The 22,917-nt window shown below is 41.2% G+C and overlaps 1 long non-coding RNA gene across 1 annotated transcript in view; it reads left to right on the forward strand.

Annotated features, from left to right (window-relative positions):
• The first annotated feature begins 451 nt into the window (after positions 1–451).
• LOC119716870 (uncharacterized) overlaps positions 452–22,917 on the forward strand; it is a 28,665-nt gene continuing 6,199 nt past the window's right edge. Inside the window, exon 1 of the long non-coding RNA XR_011808799.1 lies at positions 452–747. This is a non-coding gene — a long non-coding RNA (uncharacterized lncRNA). The remainder of the gene's footprint in view (positions 748–22,917) is intronic.

Raw genomic sequence — 22,917 nt, forward strand, 5'->3', positions numbered from 1 at the left:
CAGAGCTGCTCTTGTAAACTTCTCCCCTGTGGCTCCCTACCCCCAGGAAAATGTTCAGGACATGGATTTGAGAGATGTGAAGCTGATTGTGGTGTTCCACCAGGTCACAAATGAATTGTACAAGAAATAATTCCCCCGTGCTGTATTTTTTTTATGTCTGTAATGACTGATTACATCTTCATCTTCAGCTTTGAATACCCTGGAGCTTCCATGAATTCCCTAGAAGGTTCTCAAGTCTGGCTTATGCTGGTCCTTGTTCCACGCACAGTCTGTTCTATGACAGTTTTTATCTATAAACCAGCTCATCCTGGATTTGTGCTTTGTGGAAATACAAATGTTTCAAGCCGGTTTGAGATGGACAGCTGGACTTTCTTCAGTCCTTGCTGTTTCCCCCCAGTAAAATCTTTGGAAGCTAGCCTCAGCTGTGCCAGATTGGTTGCTGTGGGGCCTCAGGAGGATTGTGTTATCTTCTGCTGCAGGCTGACGAGCTCTGTATATAACACTTGCAGTCCCACCACCCTCTTTTGGTGGCTTTCTCCAGTGTGCTGGTGTTGGCTGTTTTATCACTTGACACAAGGCTGAAGGGCTTTGCCTCAAAGTCTCTTCACAAGGGGGAACTATGAGTTACCCTTACAAGTTTTTTTATTTTTTTTTTATTTTTTTTTTCTTTCCTGTTTTTCTCTTCTGGATACAAATTCTGTGCCTTGAAATGTGAATGTCATCTCTTATATTCCTTGTGTTAACAAGGTAAGTGAGACTATTCATGTGTTTTGCTCTATAGTATTGTTTAATCTTCTACTGCCTTGCTTGGGTCCCTTCATGCAAGTCATTAATTTCTAATCCAAAACCATAATAGTTCCTGGCATCCCGGTGAATGCTGTTGGTATTTAACAACTCTATTATGCTTTATTGTTATTACTCCTTGGTACTGTGGTTTGTGTTAGCACTGGTCATTAAAGGCGTTACAGATTACAGCAATGCACTTCAAAGGCTAGCATCCAGTATGGAGTTTCCTTCTCGTCTTTAAAAACCTGCCTGAGGTGACTTCTGCTGTATCAACAAAATACAGTTAAATTTATACGGGCTTTCTTTCAGTCTTACTCAACAGATCATCTTTTTGCTACTTTATACATTCTGTTTTACAACTTCCTAAGCTAAAGTGAGAAAAGCAACCAGCTTTTACAATGAAGTCTCTAGGATGTGCTGTGACAGCAGCAGGCCCACAGGAAAACCAGAAATGTTCAGAGGGAAATTCCCTGAGGAACTCGTAGAGGCATATTATCCTTATACCGAGAGACTTGCTTTCTTTTCTGTTTGTGAATGAGGGTGACAGCAGTAGCCTTTCTCTCTGCTTGCAATTCAGGGCAATCATTTTAATCTATTTCACAAGAGTTGCAGTTCCCTGAGGTGCCACCTCTGCCCTTGAGCATTGCTGTGTCACTTGGTGCACAGCTGCATTGATCTGCTTCTGTAGCTAATGGCAGGGCATGAGGAAAAAAGCATTTTTCATGGAGGAGAGGTAGAACATCCTCTTCCCACCTTGACTGTCTGCAGCCTGAAACTGTTGACCTTCAGGGCAGGCTCATTTGTGCTGCTCCCCTCTTCTAGAAGCAGAGCAGGAGCTTGGAGGCCAAATGAATAAGGAAGTATTAGCCAGGCCTGTAACAATGTCTGCTCAGCATGCAGTGATGGTACTAAACCCAAGTAACATACTAGCTTCACTCAGCAGGTGATGGAGATTACTGTGGAAAATGTGTTATCAGCTGATGGCATGTTTTAACTTACAGTAAATTATAGGCTTCTCGTTGTACTGAAAAATGGAAATATAGTAGAAATGAAAAAAAGCATTAAACTAACTGGAGACAGAGTGGAAGGATCAATCATCCTTCTAATCACTAGAAGAGATTAAAACACTGCTTTCTCTCACAGCTGTGTGCACTGTGAGCAATTCCATAACAATCAATAGCAAAGTGCTTGAAAATCTGCAAAAAGAGTAATAATATATCATATGTCAAAATAATGCATGGCTTACTTTAAGGTAACTCGCCTATCTGGAATATAATAACAAGGAGACTCATACAGTTTTCAAAGGAAACAAGTTTCTCACAGATTAGAGAACCTTTCAAGTTAATCTTGTATCTCACTTGAGGTATCTGTAATGAGGGGTCACGTGCTGCTTCTGACGTATCTCATATGAGTCACTGCAAAACAGTGGACTGAGGAGACCTTTGATTAGTTCTGCTGATAAATTCATGTGGTTCTTTGCTGAAGATGCATCAGAAGTCCTGACAAGTCACAGAAAACTTGCTTATATGATTTCTGGCACAAAAGGAGTCCTGTGAGTGAAACCAAGTTAATGTAAGAGGAAAAAACTGTACAACTTTACTTAGTTGGAGGTATCTCAGGGGAGTTTGCCAATGTGTGTTTAGATTACTTGCAAGCCTGTTACATCTGCATTTGACCTTGGTTTCATTTTCTTGGCCAGGATGATGAAGCTGATAAAACAAAGCAATTGCAGTGTCATAAACTTTCTCATTTGTCTATTATATTAAAAAAATAAAATAATCCTTTTCCCCCTTTTTAAACAGGATTGTGGCTATATTAATGTATTTGAAAATGAATGGAGATTGGAGGATGAAAGTAATCAGTTACAGATCTGGCTTCCTTTCCTTCCTCCCCTTTAAATGATTTTATTTTCCTGCAAAATGTAAATAGAACAAGCTATGTCTTTGGGACTTCAGCCATGTTTACTCTGTTTTGCCCTGTGCAGAATCTTTCTCTCAAGAAATAGTTTAATTTTCATCAATCCTTATCTCCCTGCCTCTGCAATGGTTGAGTAGAGCAGGAGATAGGGATCATCACCTTATGTCACATGGATGGGGTATCAGAATATCCTAAAATGATGAGGTGTATGATGGGGAACCAGCATAAAGCATGATGTTAACAATTACATTTTTTTTTTTTGCAATGGCTGTAAGGACAAATAGAGGGCAGGTGTGTTAGAAGCCTTTTCACTGAAAAGCTGAAATCTCTACAGTTCTGGATTTTTTTCTGCATTTAGCTGGGATACTTAACAGATCATCTCCGTCATTTAATTCTGGATAACCACTTAAACTTTGCAGAAACTTTGCATTCACATTGGTAATCAAGAAGTATCCTCAGTTTCTAACTGATGGAAACGATTGTGCCATGTTGCTTTGGGGCTCAGTGGTAGCACTAAGAACTGTGATACTAGAAAAATCTTTTGCTGATCAAATTGGTAGTAACAATGACATTTTTTCCTTCTGAGACTAAGAAAGGTTTGGGAGTCTCTAGTTTTCCCTAGCAATAAAAACATCGTCTGGAGGTCTAGACACTACTTAGAAGGAAAAAGAAGAGTGGCAAAGTAATATCTTTAATCTGAGGTAAATACAGTAAGGATATCTCTTTCACTTAGTAAAGGACCTTGATTTTTTTTTTTGCTTTACGTAGGACAGCCAGATCTAGTGGTTAACCCTACCAGTATCCCAAAGTAGCATTGTGAACAGCATCCTACAATGTTCTATGTCTTTCCAAGGGGGTTTCAAATATATACTACTCGAATTTAAATGAGCTAAAAGTGTGCATTTTTTTCCCTGTTGGGAAGCATGCTTTGTTTTCACCCCTTTACATCCCTAGCATGGCATGTAGAAATACCTACAGTCCACCATGAATGTCACCCATTGTTGGTGCCCACTGTATCAGTGGGTTCCACACAAAAGCTTTCCATGCAGTGAAGTGACTGAGCTACCAAGTGATGTTTTTTTTTTTTTTTTTCCTCTGGGCATTAGTGGAAAAAAAAAACTTGCTAAATTATTGGCTTTCTGGAAGCTGCCAGTGTTAGTCTGTCTGCATGTTACAGGCCAAGGGATAAAGGAAGGATCTTTGGAGCAAAGGGGTTTTGCAAAGCAGGGAGAAGTCTGCGAAGAAGGATGGCTCAGAGCCTGAAGATCTTGTACCAAAGAAGATGCATCAAAGTAAGAGGTTTGTGTTGGTGAATGTCTGTTCAGATTATAATATTTTAATCTCCTAAAGCTTTGTCATTCCACCTGGTTCTGTAGTTACAACATTCCAGAGTTTGGGAACCTGAAGTTATGGACATTAATTCCTCAGTCTAATGCTGGATGAGCAGGTAGCATTAGACCCAGGATTAAAGTCAATTGACTAATTCCCAAGGAAGTTCCTATATCACTCAATTTTGAACTGCTGTGTAGGCGAGGGATGGTGAGGTATATTCTCTGAAGGATGAGTTAGTAGGTTAGTGAATTTGCCTGAAAGGAGGCCTCATGTAAGGAGGAGGGATTTGACATGAGTAATATTTTTTGAGATTCATGCAGACAGTTAGCCCTGCAAAACAATGACTATCCAGATCTCTTCACACTGAAATACTCTAAAATACTTTGTACTATTTTAGCAAACACAGAATAATCCGGGAGTACAATTTTATGGGCCAACAGTTAAGTCCTCACATCTAAATAGATTTATTATGAGCAGCAGCAACCAAAGTAGTAAGTTTCTACAGAAGAATGAGGGTGTCTTTATTCTTCAGGCATATAACATATTTGAGCTTGTGTGCAGCAGTACAGCTTGCCAAGAGCATAAAGGAACAGACCAGCAAAATTTAGCACTTGATAAAGATTGCACTTTTTTTTTAAAAAAAAGGCAGCAAAAGCAATGAAACCCAGGAACTTGTTATCCTACAGATTATCAAAACAAAATTTGTCTTATAAAACCAGCTAAGGAGTTGCATATTTCTTGGCTCCATTGGGTGTTGGATATGGAGGCTTAGACTTGGAAATGATCAAATAGAGTCTTGGTCTATCTGGATCCAATTCAGGGTTTTAATCCAGGGCCTTCTCCACTGATAATCTAAATTAGTGATTAGAGTTTAGACTGTATGTAACAATTCACCTAAAATTGTATGATTACTGCCTCTCCTTTCCCCGGAGGAGTTCAAGTACTCCTGCATATTGTTGCAGGATGAGATACTGTTGTACAGCCAGGTATTTCCTGCAAGGCCTTCCTTTCTCACTTTAATTCACTCTTTTCCTTTCCCTCAAACCTCAGTGATAGATTCTAGCAGGAATTTTCATATTTTTTTTAGAAGCAACTTCCTTTCCTAGAAATTCTGGCAATAGAAGACACAAAAATATCCATTTTTGTTTATTGGTATAAAAGTGAATTTGTCAATTTATGTCCTAATGTCTTTTAGGCACTTATAGTACTACTTCTGCATGCTGTTTTCAGCCTATTTCTGGAGTCAGTATTTCCATTCTCTGTGGAGAGACAAGAAGTAGAGCAAAAGTTCAGGTCTATGTTAATTGCCAAGTCTGAGGGAAGAAAGGTTTAGACACAGGATGTTTGCTTCTTCCCCACAGAAATTTTCTCTATTTATATACTTGCATTCAAGAGCAACCTAATGGTTTTAGACAGAATAGAGACTTGGTCCTTGCCCAGAGAGTACAACTGGTGTTAAATATGACCCAAAAAAAGTAGGGCATTAATGAATGAAAAGGGAGCATGCAATGAAGTGATAGGATGACTGTGTTGGTGTAGCTGTACAGGCAGGTAGATATGTGCTATTTGTCTTGATTACCTGTAATCAACATATAATTCCTATAATATGAGAATAGGCTCATTCTGTTGACTGGCATTTCATAAAGTCATAAGCCTTTAAGTGAAGCTTTTAAAAAAAAAATCCATTATTTTGTATATATCTATCTCTTCATCTGAGAAGAGCACTTTAATTAAACTCTCAGACAAAGCAATCTCCAGCTAAATTACCAGCACTCATCTATGGTGCAATCAACAGCATTCTTCAAATTTGCTGAGTCAATCTCAAGGTTAAAAAAAAAAAAAAAAAGGCAAACTGTTTGCCGTAATTCTACAGATCATACTTTATTTTTCCAAGAGAACAAATTTGTTTCTGAAGCATATGCTTTGGGTAATAATGTAAGGTTTGATCAATTTAATTCCATCTTGCATCTTAAAGTTCCATTTCATTTTAGAAGTGACATTTTTTTTGAGGAGGATACACTACTACAGTGATTCACAACAAAAATCTGACAAATCACTTAAGTTTATATAGAAATTGTGCATGAAGATGACTAAAAGGGCATCTTGGCACAAGCTGATCTCAGTCTCCTCACTACAGTTGGAGGATCAGTAAATATTTTCCAGGAGCTATGCTGCCTTCTTCCATCTAGTTTGGTCTTTAATATGTGTTATTGATGGATATTCAAGTATTCAGATATGGCCAGCAGGAGCAGGGGAAAGCTTGGAGAAGGAGTTAAAGGTAAACAGAAATCAGAGGCTCAAAACAGTACTGTCATTGCAGTTGCCTGTTGATGCAAAAAGAACCAAAATCTATTTCCATCCACCAGTCCTTCCTGTTTCTTTGAATTGTCTGTAATCCTGGATTGCTGATATTCTGATGCTACTTTACCTAGATGGCTGTATGGAACACTTTAACAGTGGTATTTTAAAAATAACAGGTGAAAACAATGTTCTCAAGAGCAACAGAAGATGCTTCTGCTTTACTAAGGGGGGGAGGGGGGACTGGCTTTCCTAAGTTGTATTTTCCTATAATGTGTAACTGCACACAGCGCTGGAGAGAACGCAAAGTTCACAGCCTTGCTTTCAGGCAGCCTCGCTGCAGTTTAACATGCTGCACAAGCTGTTCCCTATTGTTCTGTGGCAATATTTTGGCATGCGTTCAGCTGAGACTCCCGGATTCATGTGAAGCGTTTAAACAAGTGCCCAGTTTTCAAAGTGCTTGATTGTGAATTTAAGCACCTAATTTAACTGTCTTCAGGGGAAAAAACATATTTTTGAGAAACAGTGAAGAATATTTTTTTTTAAGCACCTTCAGTACCTGCTTTCCAAGGTTGTCCTGAAAGCTTCTACGTGGTACATGCTGCAGCTCTAGGCTCCTGGAACCCTACCAAGATATGTTCCTGACTGTATCTTGACTTGCAGGGAAAAATGTAGCCTCTTTTTAATAAAGTGAGTTCTCGTTATGCTCACCTGATCACTTGGCTTATTGCTACGGCCACACTGGACTGGGTTTCTGTGTTTGTGTTGTGCCAGCCTTTCCCTGCAGTGCAGCAGGAGTCAGGACTTGGTCTCCTGCAATACACCGAAAGAGCACTGCAGGGAGGAAAGCTGTTACGTTACTTCAGGTGATGCGTGTGACCAGCAGCGGTGTCTTGGCAAATTCTTTCTATGGCCTGTTAGTCCTTCATAACTGATGACTACAAGTGCAGTGCACAGAGGAAGGATCCTGATACCTGGCTCTGCCATCCCACCAGGAAACAGAAGTCAGCCTTAATCTACTTGGTGGCAGTGAGAAATACAACTTCCCAAAGCCTTTGCACTCTTCCTTCAGGCTTGATAAAGACCCCACCTGCCAATTCCTTTACCTAGGGGAAAATTCTAAAAAAAAAAATAAAAAAAAAACTTGTTTCTTGGAGGTTTTCTAGACCACACTGTCAGCTTTGGGAGTGTCAGAAATCATTGTAACAAGGGAAAGAAAGTGCTTTTAGGCAGCAAATCACTAAAGCTGCCTTCCCCCTGCAAACATGATGAACTGGTCTCTTAAATACAGTTCCAAATCCCTTGATCTGATGGGATTTACTGGCCTTACCCGGAAAGCAGGGGGTGAAGCCAGGCAATGACCAGGGAGCAGAGGAAACTGCCTCAACTGCTCTGTATTCAGCAAGCTGGGGAGAGAGTGGGCAAAAAGGAGGTGGTGGCAAAAGGAACTTGCTTTCTAAAGTGCAGTCTGATGACAGATTTCTGCATAGCTGCTGTCAAGGGTGGATATGTTATAAAACAAAAAGAAAACTTCCCTGAATGGGCAGTTAATGAGGCAACCCAGTAGTTTTTGGTTGGTTTATTTTTGGCATTGCTGTGACTCAATGACAGATGTGTAACACTTCAGATTCACTTCCCTCATGCTAACACTACACCCGCGATCCCTTGTGTCCGTCCCCTATCAGCACAAGAGCAGCCAGGGCCAGGCCTGTGTTTATGTTGCTCCCCGAAGCTGTGTGATTATTTCTCTACTTCAGATAATTGAGTTTCGAAAGCCCTGAGCTAAGTGATGGGGAGGCAGGGGAAGTGTGGAGCTGAGGTTGTTTTTTTTTTTTTTTTTTTTTGTAACAGATTATGATTTACTTTCCTGTTCCAGCAAGTGGAAACCCACACTGTGTCCCTGTGCTGCGTGTCTCAAAGGTACGGGTGCTATTCTCACGAGGACAAGCTTCCATTGTCTTACTCTGGGGCAACTTCTCTGCTCGCTTATAAATAGGAACAGATGTTTCACTTGGAGCAATGAAGAACAGGTGTGGAGAATGAAATTATTTCCTCCTGATTTCATATTGTTTCCCTTCCTTCACACTAGCTTCTCTGTGAAGATAATCCACTTCCCTGCTGCCCAGCCACTCAGGCTGGAGTGGTGGCTGTGGGGTGCGCTCCCTCCCATGTGTGCTGCCCCAGAACATCTGGATTTAACACTCCTGTTCTCCCCAGTGCCCAGCAGTACACAACAGATGACTTCTTGCAGCTGTAAGAAGGTGGCAGTGAGGGAACCTGAGTCAGTGTGCTTGATTGTCCAAAAGGTGTCAAGGCACAGGCCGGTTTCCTTACGTTGATAGATTTGCACCATTTTCAGTGTAGATAGCAGCTGCTGGCTCTGAGAGCAGCTGTGGCTTAGATGGAAAGTGGGTGTTCATTTTCAGAGGGATTCCTGGGCTTGGGTACTGCAGTTAGTCCTCTAGGTAGAGGCTGGTTGTTTACTCAGTGCTCACTGGTACAGTTTTAAATGATATAGAAATGGTTCTGCTATGTTCTGTGTTGGTGGACTTTATTCCTTCGTAGGGAGCGGCTGTAATGGTCATGAGGTCGCACGAATAGTATTAGTGTTCTCCCATACAGAAAGTGGGGAAGATATAAATGACTGGTATGAATGTTTATTACCAGAGGAAGATTTCAAGTTGAGCTAAATAACTGCAAAATTGTAGGAACAAGACACTAAATTGAACAATGCTATTTTATTTGGGAGATTACCATGTTACGTGACTTACTGTCTGTGCTTTGTGTCTACCCTTTGATCACTTTTCTTAAACGAAACCAGAAGGCTAAAAGGACAGGCACTTGGAGCATATGTGACATCCCTGTACTGCTGTAAACAGCAGAATGTTTTTCTGCCATGCTGTTCTGAAGTTAAATGCTTAATATTTCTAATAGTGAAGGCGTTCTCACTCCTGATTCTGAAATGGCCTTTTATGAAGTGAACTGTGCTATTTCTCTTTAAACCACGACTGTTCTTAAAGCCAGACTCCAGCATTTCATTACTGTGTAACTTCAATTGTGCTCTTGCTTGTGCCTGATAACTAAATGATTTTTCTGGAATTAAAAAGGAACTTACTCCATTAAAGTAAAGGTGCTGACACACACAGGACTTGTTTGCAAGACAATACACAGGCACCCAACAGCCTAGCTTTTTAGATCTTCCAAATCAATCCTGGTACCATCCTAGAAGTGCTGTGCTGTCTAAAATGACTGAGGTCTCAGTTCATACTTTGCTGACACTATTCCTGTTGCAGTCAGCTTTCCCAGGCTGTGGGAGGTACACTTCAATTACTTTATCTGATCTGAAGTCACTCTCCTCAGCTCCATTATGCTATGACTGCCTCTGAATCCTGGTCAATAATATACCTGTGTAGTACTTCTTGTCAAGGTCTTCATTGTATCTGTCTTGGTGTTTTCCAGCATGCAATCTTAATATCTATTTGAAGAGCTATGGGAGGGAGCAATTTTTGCAGAAGTGCTTGGAAGCTTTTCTCTGTGTCTGTGGCAAATACATTCTTTACTGGCAGTTCCAGTGTGGCATATCAGAAAATGACAAAAATCATCACCTTTAGGGAAGAACAAGAAGGAAAAGCCTGCAGGCTTTTTGTATCAGGCTGCACAGCAGGAAGTACAGTTTGCCTTGCCATAAAATGCTGGGCTGCAGGCTGGCAAAACGTGCTGGTACTCTGGGTTAGCAAATGAGAAGTCTTGTAAATAAGATTACATTTTTAATGGGGTTGGGAGGGTGTCAAATGAAGATTCATGGTCATGTTGACCAACTGATATGATAGTGAATGAGAGCTTAATCCAAGTGAGAAGGAAACTGTGCTGTGAGCAAAGGCAATGTGCATTTCTGAGAGCAACATGAGACCACTTGGCTTGGGCTGCTTCCAAGAAATAGTGAAGTTACTTGACATACTATTTTTCTAAAGTTATGCTAGTGGTGATTAATACAGCGTTCACTTTTTGCAGTGAAGCTTCTAGAATATGAAGACAAGAAATTTTAGTGATGTTGATGGTTAAATGTTCACGACTTGAGAGATCTGAATACCGTAGCCTTCTAAAAGGCAAACTCAATGCTTCCATAAAATTATTTTCTTATTACTATTTCTGGGTACAAGACTAATGGTACAAGATATCAGTTTCAATGCCCAGAAAGTTCCTAGATTAGTATTTAACTTCTGTCCATTTTGTTCAGTGCATAACTTCTGTTGTGAAGTATACAACTGTTTGGTTAATATCAAAACACAGGTGTCAGTGGTCTCTGAGCCACTTGTAAAATTGGTACAAAGATGAGCCTTTCAAATGAATGCTTCTTTCCACAGCATGAGGCATCTTCGTGAGATGTCACACTCATTGCTGGTGTCCTGCAGCTCACTGCGTGAATGCGTCTGCTGAGACAAGATATTATGTGAGGTACTTAAAATCAAACTAGCATCGTCTCCAAGTTAAGTAATGTTAGCTGGAAAAAAAAAAAAACACAATAAAATGTTTTATTGTTCAATAAAGCTAAGTATTAGAGCATAGCGCATAGCCTTGGAGTTTGATTGCAGGTAAGCTTGCAGAAAACATTTCTTCAACCTGGAGGCATCTTAGATTCAAGATTGAAATCCTCCTGGCCTACTCCATCTCCAGTAGAAAGCTTGCAAATTTTTGGCCACCAAAGTTATTCTGTTTCAGAACTGGCACTACTCAAACCTTAAGTACCTAACTTGCTTCAGTTTTGGACTCTAGAGCAGACTGCTTTTGATGTGAAGGAACAAGCTGTCTTTGCTCAAAAGGAAGCGAAGCCACAGACATCCTGGGAATAGCACCAAAACTTCAGCATCCCTCGGAGGAATGTCTTCCTCCTTACAAATGAGATTCCCGATGGAGCAGCAGGGTACCACAGGGGCCAGCTGCTCTCTAAGGGATGGGGAGCAGGGAGATGAGGCAGCTGGCAGGGCAGGAGCCTTGGCCACCCCACAGAACCTGAGCAAGGCAAGCCCTGGGGTGGTAAGGGGTCAGGTGAGAGCCCTGTCACCGTGTGCATCCTTGGTGATAAGGCAGGGTGAAGGTGTAGCTGGGAAGCCAGTCTCAGTGCTATGTAGGGTCCATGGCTGGGCTCTGGCTGTGACAGAGCTGGAAGGGAGTAAAGGGGACAGTGCCATTAGGGCCTGTTGGTGCACCTGGGGCCTTGCAGGTGCAAAAATTTACTTTTCTGTCTTGGAAAGCTTTGAAATGGCTGATGTGTGCTGATGCTGGGGGACATTCTCAGGGTTTCGAACAGTGAGATCTAACACAACACAATGACTGAGGAATTTTTTGGTGAGGAATTGGAAGGGAAGCTTTGCCACAGTGCTGGCTTCCATGACCAGCAGTAATGACTTCGGAACAAGAAAGCAAAAAATGTAGTTGCTTGTTTAGCAGTGAATAGGACAGTGATTAGCAGGAGACTGCTGTAAGAAACTCATCTTACCTTTAGCTGGGTAGCAACTGCCAAGTTCTGAATTACACATGGGAAAGGTACTGGAGATAAGAAAAAGCAAGCTTAGTGAAATGCATGATGGGCATGGTGGGTAGTGATCTACCTACTATAGTCATGTTTGAAATGAACTCTCTTGATTATACCCCCTGAGCTGAAAGACTGCATGGATGCCCAGTGCAGTTTCTGTAGCCTGCAGAAGTAGCTGGACTGACTGGAGGAATAGCTGCTTGCAGGGTATGCCTTGTCAGGGGTCTGTGGAAGTTTCAAGGGTATGAAAGTACATGGAAGACACAGGTGCCAGAGAACTTCTGTGAGTGCACCAGATGAATAGTGACTGAAGACATCTGTTCTGGCTGAGAAAAAGCTTTGGAAGTGTTGAGACTTCAGGGCCATGGGAAGAAAATGTGAATGGGTGCAGTAGGACTGTATATGTGTGAAGTTCTGCATGTATAACACTTGATGGGAGGATCTGTATGACCTGCACTGCACTAGCAGCATGGCCTGGAGAGGTTATGGTTCAGCTCTGTTACCTGCAGGAAGCAGGGACTGCACAGGCTGTAGAGAGGAGAATACTTCTGTAGGAGGCAGTACTTCTGACCTCAAAATGGAGGGGCTGCAGGAGGAGGAAATAGAAACCAGGTGGCTTACATATTCCAAAGGATGCTTTTTGACCTCTGCTGCCTGCCTAGGAGGTGAACTGGGTGCTTCGTTTCCCACCTTGCATGTGGGACTAGTTCTTCCTAGAATCCAGTGCTGGGGCTCATTCTCCTGCCATTGGAGTAGAAGCAGCACGGGAAGGACATGGTCCTCTGCAAACCTCGCTTGCTCACGTGGCAGCTGGGAATAGCTTGGCCTTTGATACCTATATGCTACGTAACAAAGGAGAAACATAACTAGTGCTTACAGTGAACGTGAACACAAGATAAGGCTAAATCTGACCCATCAAAAGAGTTCGTTTGTTGGTTAGCTCTTCCAAAGGAGCCTAATCGCTCGCATCACTCTTCCCCACCACACCCTTAGAAATAAGTGCAGTATTTTATTTCCAAGGACAGTATACTGCTTTCACTTCTTGTATTCTTAGGGCTTGTCACTTTTGTTTTTATTACTCCTGTCACTATAATTTCCCTTGTTCCTGTTCTGGACTACAAAGTTCCAAGGAGTGTTTTGGGTTATACTCAGTCGGTGCAGCCAAATCCTTATGCAACCCCTTCTGTTAAAGTTATTGGTGCTCATTCTCACCACTTTCCAGCTTTTAACTTTTCCTTGTCAGAATTACTCTTATTAGCTGGAGTAGTCAAGCCTGGTTTCACTCAGTCTGCAACCGATGTTTTTGTTTTGGTATCTGTACTTTCCCTACTGAAAGGGCAGAGAGGCCTTGGAAGTGAAATGCTGATGCTTTGGCTTGGTTTCAGGGCTTCTGAGCAGGAAGTCTTAACAGTCAGATTCTGCTGTATTGGTGAGAGCAGGTTTTGGGATTCTGGGAGTGTTGGCATGAAGGGGTTCCTGTCATCTGTTCCTGGAGACAAAGTGCTTTTCTTACAGTGTGGACAGACGTGCTCAGCTTCTACCTGCTCCTACATCTTGTTCTGACCTTGAAGATGTTTACTTGTATTTAATTATCTTATTGCAAGATTTTAATGATGTAATGATCTCCCTTGAGAGTAATTTTTCTAAAGCACAGCAATGCTGCAAAACAGATGCATTATATACTATAAAATCTACCAATGCCAATTGCTTCTGAGCAAACTACATGAGTATTTTTTGTCTCATGACTGCAGTAAAGACCAGTCAGATAGGGTCACAGTTACATCACTTGAGATACCAAGGCCATAGAAGACATAAGCAATAAGCCTGAAGTTGCTGCTGAAGTGCAGAACAAAAGCTAACCTATATACTAGATTCTTAAAAGAGGTTTTTCACTGAAACTGATCCCATTTAATCAATGGGACCCCCATCCACCTACAGGTTGATGAGAGCAATAGAAATGTTGGTTTCCTCTCTGGAAGGAAAATCTCTCACATCCTGGTGCACCAAGTTTGCTCCAAGGTGCCTGAAGACATGTTTATAAGTTACTGAGTTCCAAACAGGTGTTATGCTGGCAGAAATTTCATGGCTGCTATCTTAGTCTCCGCAGATATTGCGGTGAAGAATGTTATAGCACCGCTGTCTTTGGCACACCTGTATTAAAACAGCATTTATCTCTAGCCAATAAATGTTGATATCTTCATGACCTCTGGATTTAGACTATTGACCCTACACACCTTAACATTTAATTGATTCAATGTACTGTTGAACTTATGAGAAGTCCAAGTGACTGGGAAGATCAGACAGGGAAAGCATTATCTATTCTTGAACCTGAAGTGATAATAGGTGAACCCACAATGTCTCTGTTACAAGCTGCTCACTTGCAGATCTCCTTTGAGCTTGGACAAATTGTAGAACGTAACCTTTCAGGATTTCTACAGTGTCTTAAGTTTACATGGAAATCTGTCAGACTACCATACACTGAGAAACTGGGCAGACACCTCTAGGTGGTAATATAAGTAATGTGATGTTTGTCTGTGTTGTAGACAGGTTACTTAAATAGTAGTAATCAGCCTAATCTGGCAGGCTGTCACTTGATAATGCATTTTCTATACTGGCATTTGGTAGCAAGTAAGTGTACTTATTGCATTGCATATGCAAGCTTGTTTGAGCAAGGAAAACGCCACTTATTCCACAGTTGTGAACAAGGTCTTTTGTGTACATAAAAATAATTTTTAACTGCTTTTCAACTTATTACCAGGTTCTCCCTTGTCAGTACACTTGACAGGAGTATCTCCATAACTTATCAGTGCTCAGCTGAAGTTGTGTTGGGATATTGCAATTGTACGTAATCCATTGGGAGAACTATTGCAACAGTGCTTCCTGGTCCATATCTAAGGCAAAATTAACTTTACATAACCCTAATTGTTCCTATCTTTGATTTTAAGACAGGATGTACCCTGGGTAGATATCTGGGTATTTACAACACCTGTTTTTATGTGTTCTTTAAAATGTGAGTTTTTGATCATAAAACTGAAGTGTCTTTCTGTTCTCATTTCCAAAGTGCCATATTGCCCCAGCTTGCAAAGACGACTGGCAGGAAGTTTTCCCATTTTCAGCTTTCCTTTGGCTGGTGGAGGACATAACAGGAATAGGATAATACAGTTTCTTGTACTACAGGTGGAAATTTGTGTTGGGGCAAATGATGAGAGCTGGGTACCTCTTGCTTGTGGGGCTTGTGCAGGCTCCTAGCTGGAGGGTATTGCTGTCCAAAGGGGAGGAAGCTGTCTGAGCAGAGGTGAATGCTGGAGTGGTAGACAGATTTTTTTTCCCTACGTAAAAAAAAAAAAGCTCACAGTTGCTGATTAGTAGTACTGCTCCTCTGTAAAAGTGAGAGGGCTCTAGATCATAGAGATATAAGAGATTGGAGCACCCCATTGCACTGGTCTGTGTTGTATGTTCCTCTTGAATGCTGCCTTTACTCTTGTGCTGTTACTAGCTGAGGGGCGTGATATCCTTGAATCCAAACTTAAGGCTAGTGAGAAAGTATTCCGGAGGCAGAGGCTAGAATTTGTACAGGTGTTACCGTGTTAAAGCTCTAATGCTTATTTTGATGTACTTTGGTCCTCTTACAGCACAGTAGCTAGAGATATCTGGAGGATGCAGGAAGATCTCCTACATGGTGCAAAGATATACACTTACTGTCAAGTCAGCTTTTCTGTACTGTCTAAGCTAGGTAATATTCACATAGTACAAACTTCTACTGGAAAGTTATATTAAATTCTCATACTTGATTGCATCCTTTAAATCTAGACTATATTTCTTTAATGTTTGATTTAGAGCACGTCCTGCTCCTTCTTAGATATTTTTGAATTAAAGGTCAGTATTATTGCTAGTGCAGGTTAGCCTTATAAAACTGAAAGGTAGCCATAAAGTTGTTCATGTAAGACAGCTCAGGAAGAGCTTCTGCAGCTGCGACACCAAGAAATATAGAGGGAATGGTAGGCTTAGATGAAAAATTAGATATTTTAATCTGCTCTGTAATTTGCTGCTGGCATCAATTGGATGGGAGATAATTATTAACAAGATTAATGCAGTAAAGATCATAACTACTTGATTTTTTTTTACTCTTTCCCTATCATGACAACCTTTCACCAACTTTCCTTGTTGAAGACCAATTCAGTTAAGGTCCAGGAAGTATTCCAAGGCATGGGCCTATTTATTTCTTTTGTCAGTCCACTTCATTCCCTATAACAAATCTTTCCAGCCTAAAGCAGAGCTCACATAAGCATCATTCACACCACTCATGGTATACGGTCATTTCCATGTGGTGATGGCCTGGCACAGGGACAAGGCCTCTTATTGTCAATAGTGATCTAAAATGCTGGAAACATGATCATATTGGCACGACAGGGTCAGAGAACAAATTACAAGTAAACATTCTTGTTTGTGTTTCCAGGGCCCTCAGTGAAAAATGTTCTCTGTATCTTCAGAGGGGTTATTAGTTGCTCAGTTACCTGCTGAAGATGTGGAATCCCAGAGCTAATGAAGTCCTGGTGGATCCACTGAAATGAGAAGTGCTGTAGCTTTGCTAGGAAAGAGGATGGTCCTCTAAACACTGAGAATCCAACAACTGGTGCTTTGTCACTGATTTTTTTTTTTTCCCAAGAAGGCCAAAAATTCAGTGACAACAATCCCATTCTCTTTGAGAGAGTCAAGAAGCCTTTGTTCTGACAGGTGTGTATACCAAATATTCAATCTGCTTCAGCTTCAGTCTTCTGTGTCTGAAACTTATGTTCCTCCTAAAAAGGAGAATTTTAGCACCATGTACAAAAATCGCTCTTCCTCATGTCAGTAGTCATAAGTTCAGGTGCAAAGTAAGGAGCTCTTGTCATGTATGTGGAAAAAAGTACTGAGATGCAAGATCTCAAGTTGCGTTGCCTTCTCATCATGGGTTTGGAGCAGAAAAGGGTCTGGACAACACGATGTTTAATCTTTTAAAGAGTTTTAAAGTCTCCAAATTCAGATGAAGGGGCTTTTCTAAGCATGTTCTTTTTACTTGTTTCATCACCTATGATTCCAACATGCTCTACCTTGGTGCTAAATTTTCCTTATCTCTTAACCTCTGGTTCTTAAAAGAGGTTTTGTTAGTCTTATGAGGTTTTTAGGATTCTCAGGTTTGAGTAGTTATCAAAACACTCCATCCTTGCAACAAACGCTATAAGCAGGCCATTTTTAACCCTCTCTGAAGTTTCCTGATTAAGGTCATAGGCCAGCTAATGTTGGTGCATTTCTAAGGAGCTCTCAGCCTTCAGGCTGGGACAGGAACTGTAATTCTTCCTATTCTCACCAATAGTGGTGACCTGGTTAAGCTATTTGAGAAGTGGGTTTGTTGCTACCTCAGCATAGTATCTACTTAGGGTAGTAGATATGGTTGTCTGATTTCTTGATGTGACACAGGATATTTTACTACTTGGAAATAGGACTTCATCAAAACAAAATGGGAGTAGTCTGGAAGCTTTTTATTGTTGAAATGCCAGGAATCCTTCATTCTGCCAAGGGGCTTGACAGGGTCTTGTGTATCCCCTGTAATTGTTAGCTGAAGCTGATTTGACACTGAGTTTCCTGACAGTGCAGAGGCAGGAGTGGTTAATGCTGTGCCCGCTACTAATCTACACCTGATACTCATGCATTAAATGATCTGCAAGGTCTGTTATTGTAATAATAGAAACACTATTTCTAATACTTAATGTGGAGTTCATCACCTTCTCTTCTGAACTGATCTTCAGACTCCCACGAAGACAGCAAGCCCCGTTAATCTGCAGCCACACAAACGAGATGAGAGTTTTCCTAAAATGGCCCAGAAAGCACAAGATGCTGCTGTCACAGATAATGTTTTCCTTCAGACTGACAGCAAGCATGGCCTCAGGTAACCCAGTCTGGTGTACGGTGGTGGTGACTGACACTTTCTGGCAGTCTGTAGGGCAACATATAGCTATGGGAGCACTTGTGGATGGACCACGTAGCCAGCTTCCTGGAGGCAGATAAATAAGTGATTAGCAATAATTCTTGTGGCCACAATTATGAAGGAAGGCACTGAGGTTTTTCCTTATTGCTCTTGCAGAACAGAGCTGTCATAGACATTTTATGGTCAGTACACTTCTAATCGTACGTATCTTGCTATAATTGTAACATAAATATTCCCACATGAATATTTAGGAAACGGCTTTCCTGTGGTATTGTATGGCATTTGCATAATTATCACTGCAATTCCTGGCAGATTCAAACTGTCAAGTCTGTTTACATTGCAGTGGAAAAGTATTTACTGATCCATACAAATGTTACATTTGCATCTGTAACAGAAAATGCATACCTCGTCAGTTTGCTAATGAGCAAAATTATACATCTGGTTAAAGGAACTTTATCAGAGGCGGAGTTGGCATTTCCCCATACACCATTAATATGTGGATACACTTCTTTCCCCCCCTGGAATTTCAGTCAACTGTGAGACCATGTTATGGAGGAAATAAAGCGGTGCCAGAATTTATATGAAGTATTAAACCCCAGGCTTCTGAGCTGTTGACTTCTTATAGTCACAGCCTCATTTGGCTGGCCAACTAACAAGCACAGCATTAATACTAGATTCCGAACTGGGGGAACAAAATCAATGGAACATTGTCCTGGCCTTTAAAGGACTGAAGGTTTGGGGCCTCAGTACCAGTGGGGGGGGTGCTGAGTGCCTGACAGGGTTTGGTACCGGAGCACTCAGCTCTCCACTGCAACTGCTAAATCCCTGACTGGTGGAACTGGGTGCAAACCTGCATGCAGGCTGTGCAGAGCCCCTCAGGTCCAGTTATTGAATGAGGCAGCACTGCTCCAAAGCTGGGTTTGAGGGACTGTAACCTCAAATCTGGGAAATATGGTGGAGCACAAGTCCAGCTGGGTTTGGTGTGTCTGGTTTGGAGCTGGTGATGTTAGCTCTCAGCTCGTGGTGTGCAGAGCAATTCAGCTTCTTTGCCCTGTGTTTCTGTGTTAAGTGAATGCAAGAGGAATCCAAAGGACTTGGCTCCCCATCAGCCTAAATTGGGGACTTTTGGCTGCAACTCAGTGTTCTTCTGCTAGGTGCAGAAGAAAAATGATGCACTCTAGGACTCTTCATACCAATTCCTCAGCTTTCTTTTACAATGCAGAAGTATAAAATGTTCGAATATCAGAGGTCAGGTTCCAGCTACCATAGGGCTGCAATAGAAAAGACAAATGCTTTAAGATATGTCAGGTTCTTAGGTCTTTGGACATTTCCAGGTGCATGTGTGATGAAATTCTGGACTTGTCCCTTGATTTAGAAAAGCTACAGGTTTACTTGGCATTCCAGTTAGCAGGAGCTGTGGTGCTACTGCATCGATATCTGTGGGACTTGAAATAAAACCAGCACTGCATCCATCTGAACCAATGACCCTGCTTAGTCCCAGACTTCTTGCTTTACTGACTGTCTTAAGACATTTATATGATGATTTTAGTTGGATAGGTCAAAGATAGTTATCAAAACATCTTGTCACACTTCCCATATCAGTAGGACAGAAATCAGGTATGAATACTGCTTTGACATTAAGCTGCTTGAGGAAAAACGTACTTTAGACCTAGGGTTTTATTTTATACTACTGTCTGCAGTAGACTGAGGTGTTTGACCACTTCAGTTTCACTCTCTATAATTTAAAACAATGCTTGTAAGTATTTTTCCATATTCCTAACACTGGTCTTCAAACTAACAACAAACTTAATGTCCAGGAATTAAATAACTGAAGAATGCTTTTCTATTAGCTAGAGAAGGATGAAGCTGCTTCTTGACCCCAAACTCTAAGTTCCTTCCTTCTCTGGCTCTTCCCTTTAATAAATGCAGTTGCCTTATTCAAGCCATTAAAAGCCTGAATGAATAATTAGAGCTTTTCTACACAGGAATTAATTATGTGATTCTCCATAGATTAGAAAAGATAAACAAAATGCATTTCTTCCTGTCTTGGGTAACCAGGCTTTTAAACACTCTTGATACTTGCTCACTACACCACTATATATATATATATTTACTTCTAATTGTGCCAATGGAATTGTGTATAATAGGAATTGTCTCTGAAACACTTCTCTGGGGTGGATATTTTTCATCTGTGGGCATATTCACACGAGGAGCCTATTTTATTGAAGTTTTAAAACAAAACCTTCCTTCAGATTTTTTTTAATACAGGTGCTATTTACATATGTATTTGCCAGTGGCCTTAGGTTTATGTAATTTGGACATGTGTTTAAGTTAGATTGACCTAACCTTTACAATCTTGATCTGAGTTTAAGGAATTTTAAGGGGGATTCAGTGATTTGGTTTGTGTCCTCTGAAACCCTGCGGTTAAGTCTCCTCTGCATTTCCTCCCCCTTTTAATAAAAATGTCATATTTCACTTATCTGTTTAACAAATGGGAACAAATCTTTGAGGTTTCAGGTGTTTTTTCTTTTACATCATTGTCTTGGGGCTTTGGGGAAGGACTTCTCTAAAATCTGCCCCACGTGATTTTGTGCTAAGCACATGTTCTTCAGATTCTCTGGCTCACAGGCTACAGAGCCGTTGAGGTAGAGTATCCACATATACAACTTTTCTGCTTGGCATATGAAGCTGGAGATGAAGGGTGCTGATGAGCTCTGCACAGCAGACTGTCTGCAGAGGTTGACAACGGGCTTTGGTCTTGGGGTGGGAGGCTGAGTGTGACCTGAGGACAGATGAGATGTGGCAGGGCACAGATGTAGGTGCACACAGTATGTCAAAAACATGTAGCTGTTGCTGTCCGAAGCCTTAGAAGTGAACCTCTTCTGATTTGGTTGTGCTTGATTTATATTATAGCAGTCTAAGGACATGGAAGAAGAACTTCAGGTGTTCAGGGCTTCTCCTATGATCCTAAAATTTCTTCAATAGCATATAGCTGTAGGAGTCAAAATCCTTGATTTTACTATTTTTTTTTTTACTTTTTGGTTCATGTTCAGGGTCAATATTAATGCCACCCAGTGTTTAGACCCCAGAACAGTAAATATGGGATGAAGCTAAATTTTAAGAGGAGGAAAGTAGAAAGCAATTTCAGAAAACCCAGGTTTGAGAATTAAATTGCTCACCCATGCTCTGGGAAATGAACGCATGTTAAGGTTACAGAGTGAGGTTTGGCTTAATTGACTGTGTTCTAATTTTCCCACACCCTTTGGTCATAGGAATCTGACTCAGTTTGGATGCCTGCAACATCAAACCAGGCATAGTCTGAGGTATGAGAGCAACCAGAGCTTGCTAACAGAGCTATGTGGTGTGCAGAACTGTGTGTATATTGTCTTTGTCCCTCTTAACCAGAGTTACAAACAGCCAGGCTGCATGCAGTGCTTTTTAGGAAATATGGTTGAATATCCCATATTCATCCTAGGTGGATGTTTTTGTCTTTCCCATTAGTTGTTTGAATGACAGGTGTCCACACATTTGAAGAACTGGCTGGCATTGAAGTATAGGTAAGGTCTATACTGAAAAATATAAAAGCTTCTAAGTTCAATTATCCTTTTCCTTCTTTTTGAAGTAACTTATTTTTTTCCAGATAAGTTTATATTTTTTCAAGAAGGACTAATTGTAGAAAATAAAGAGCTCAAGCTTAGATTACTAATACACTATTATCATGCTTGAGATGCTGTTGTACTAATAAAAAATTGTCAAAATACTTAGTATTTCTATTCCTAAGTATTTTTATTTCTATGTTGCAGCCATAATAAATGAACATAAATCTGGAGAGGTGCAATCTTAGTTTTCAAGTTAATGTTGTATGCATGTGCATGTAACACTTCGTTAGTGTTCAGTGGGATTTTAACTTGTGGTACAAATTAGCAAACTTCTACAAAAATTTGTCAGGGAACAGCCTATGCAAGTGTAAACAAATTTGAACTGCTTCAGGATGCTTGAGACAAAATCCCTAATTACAAAAAATGCAAGAACAAAATGATCTGAAAGTAGCAAGTAATGACTCTGAGCTTAAGTCCAATGATTATTATGCTTCTGTCATTGAACGAAATGCATATAATCTTCTGAAAGTGGAGCAATTAAATCTTACATCATGGAGCATGTTCAGTTACCATTGTCAATTAATTCCACGGCAGCTTTCTCAGTGCTGCTGAATTTCATGAAGGCAGTTGTTTAAGTGAACAGCTGAGAAGCTAGGAAAAAGTACTTAATGGAAACAGCAGACACAGTTATTTCTTCATTTTATTGCAATAAGCTGGCCACGTACCCCAAAACCAGAGACAAGCAGGTTCAGTCACCTTTTCACCAGGATGAAAACTCTTTCCCACTTGTTGGAGCACGTGGGAGCACAGCAGTGTGTTAGCAGGAGAACAAATCCTGTATTGTCAGTGTGTGCTGCAGGAGTGCAGTGCATGGCCACTCTGCTGCCTGGAAGGAAAGCAATTAATGCCTTCATAACCTCACACTTCTTACTGCTTTTATTTTTTACAGCAGCCAAAATTATGACTGGGATGCTATTGTGATGAAATCATGCAGGCATAATATGGCTATGCAGTAATATGATATTTACAAGGTAATTCAGGCCCTGCTGATGAATTACTAATTTAAAATGTCAGCAGGAATGCACCCCTGCTGCGAGGTGGGGGCCACCTCTTGCGTATGTTGTTGCATGAAACTTAGTTTTCTCCCTGCCTCCCTCTAAAATGGCAGGATGCCTTTGAATTCCCTTCAAATAGGCGTTGCGATGAGGACCTGGAGGTGAGCATTGCTGGGTTTTGTTTCTCGAGGCCTGGAGAGCACTGGAGCACCAGCCACCCTTCCTTCAAATGCAGCCAGCAGCTGTAAAGTGCTGCCCAAGGTGATGCTGCTGGACCTCACCCTGGGGACTGTGCCAAGTGGGACGTGCTGAACTAGTGTCACCCTGTCCCTTCTGCCAGCTTCTGAGCCTCCAGGCATCGTGGTGGGCTGGGAATGGCAGTCTCCTGCCCTCCCTCCCCTCTCTGACTGCTTGTCCTCTCTTGCTTCAACT

Source organism: Anas platyrhynchos, chromosome 4 (assembly GCF_047663525.1).
Source record: "Anas platyrhynchos isolate ZD024472 breed Pekin duck chromosome 4, IASCAAS_PekinDuck_T2T, whole genome shotgun sequence".
NCBI classification, from domain to species: domain Eukaryota; kingdom Metazoa; phylum Chordata; class Aves; order Anseriformes; family Anatidae; genus Anas; species Anas platyrhynchos.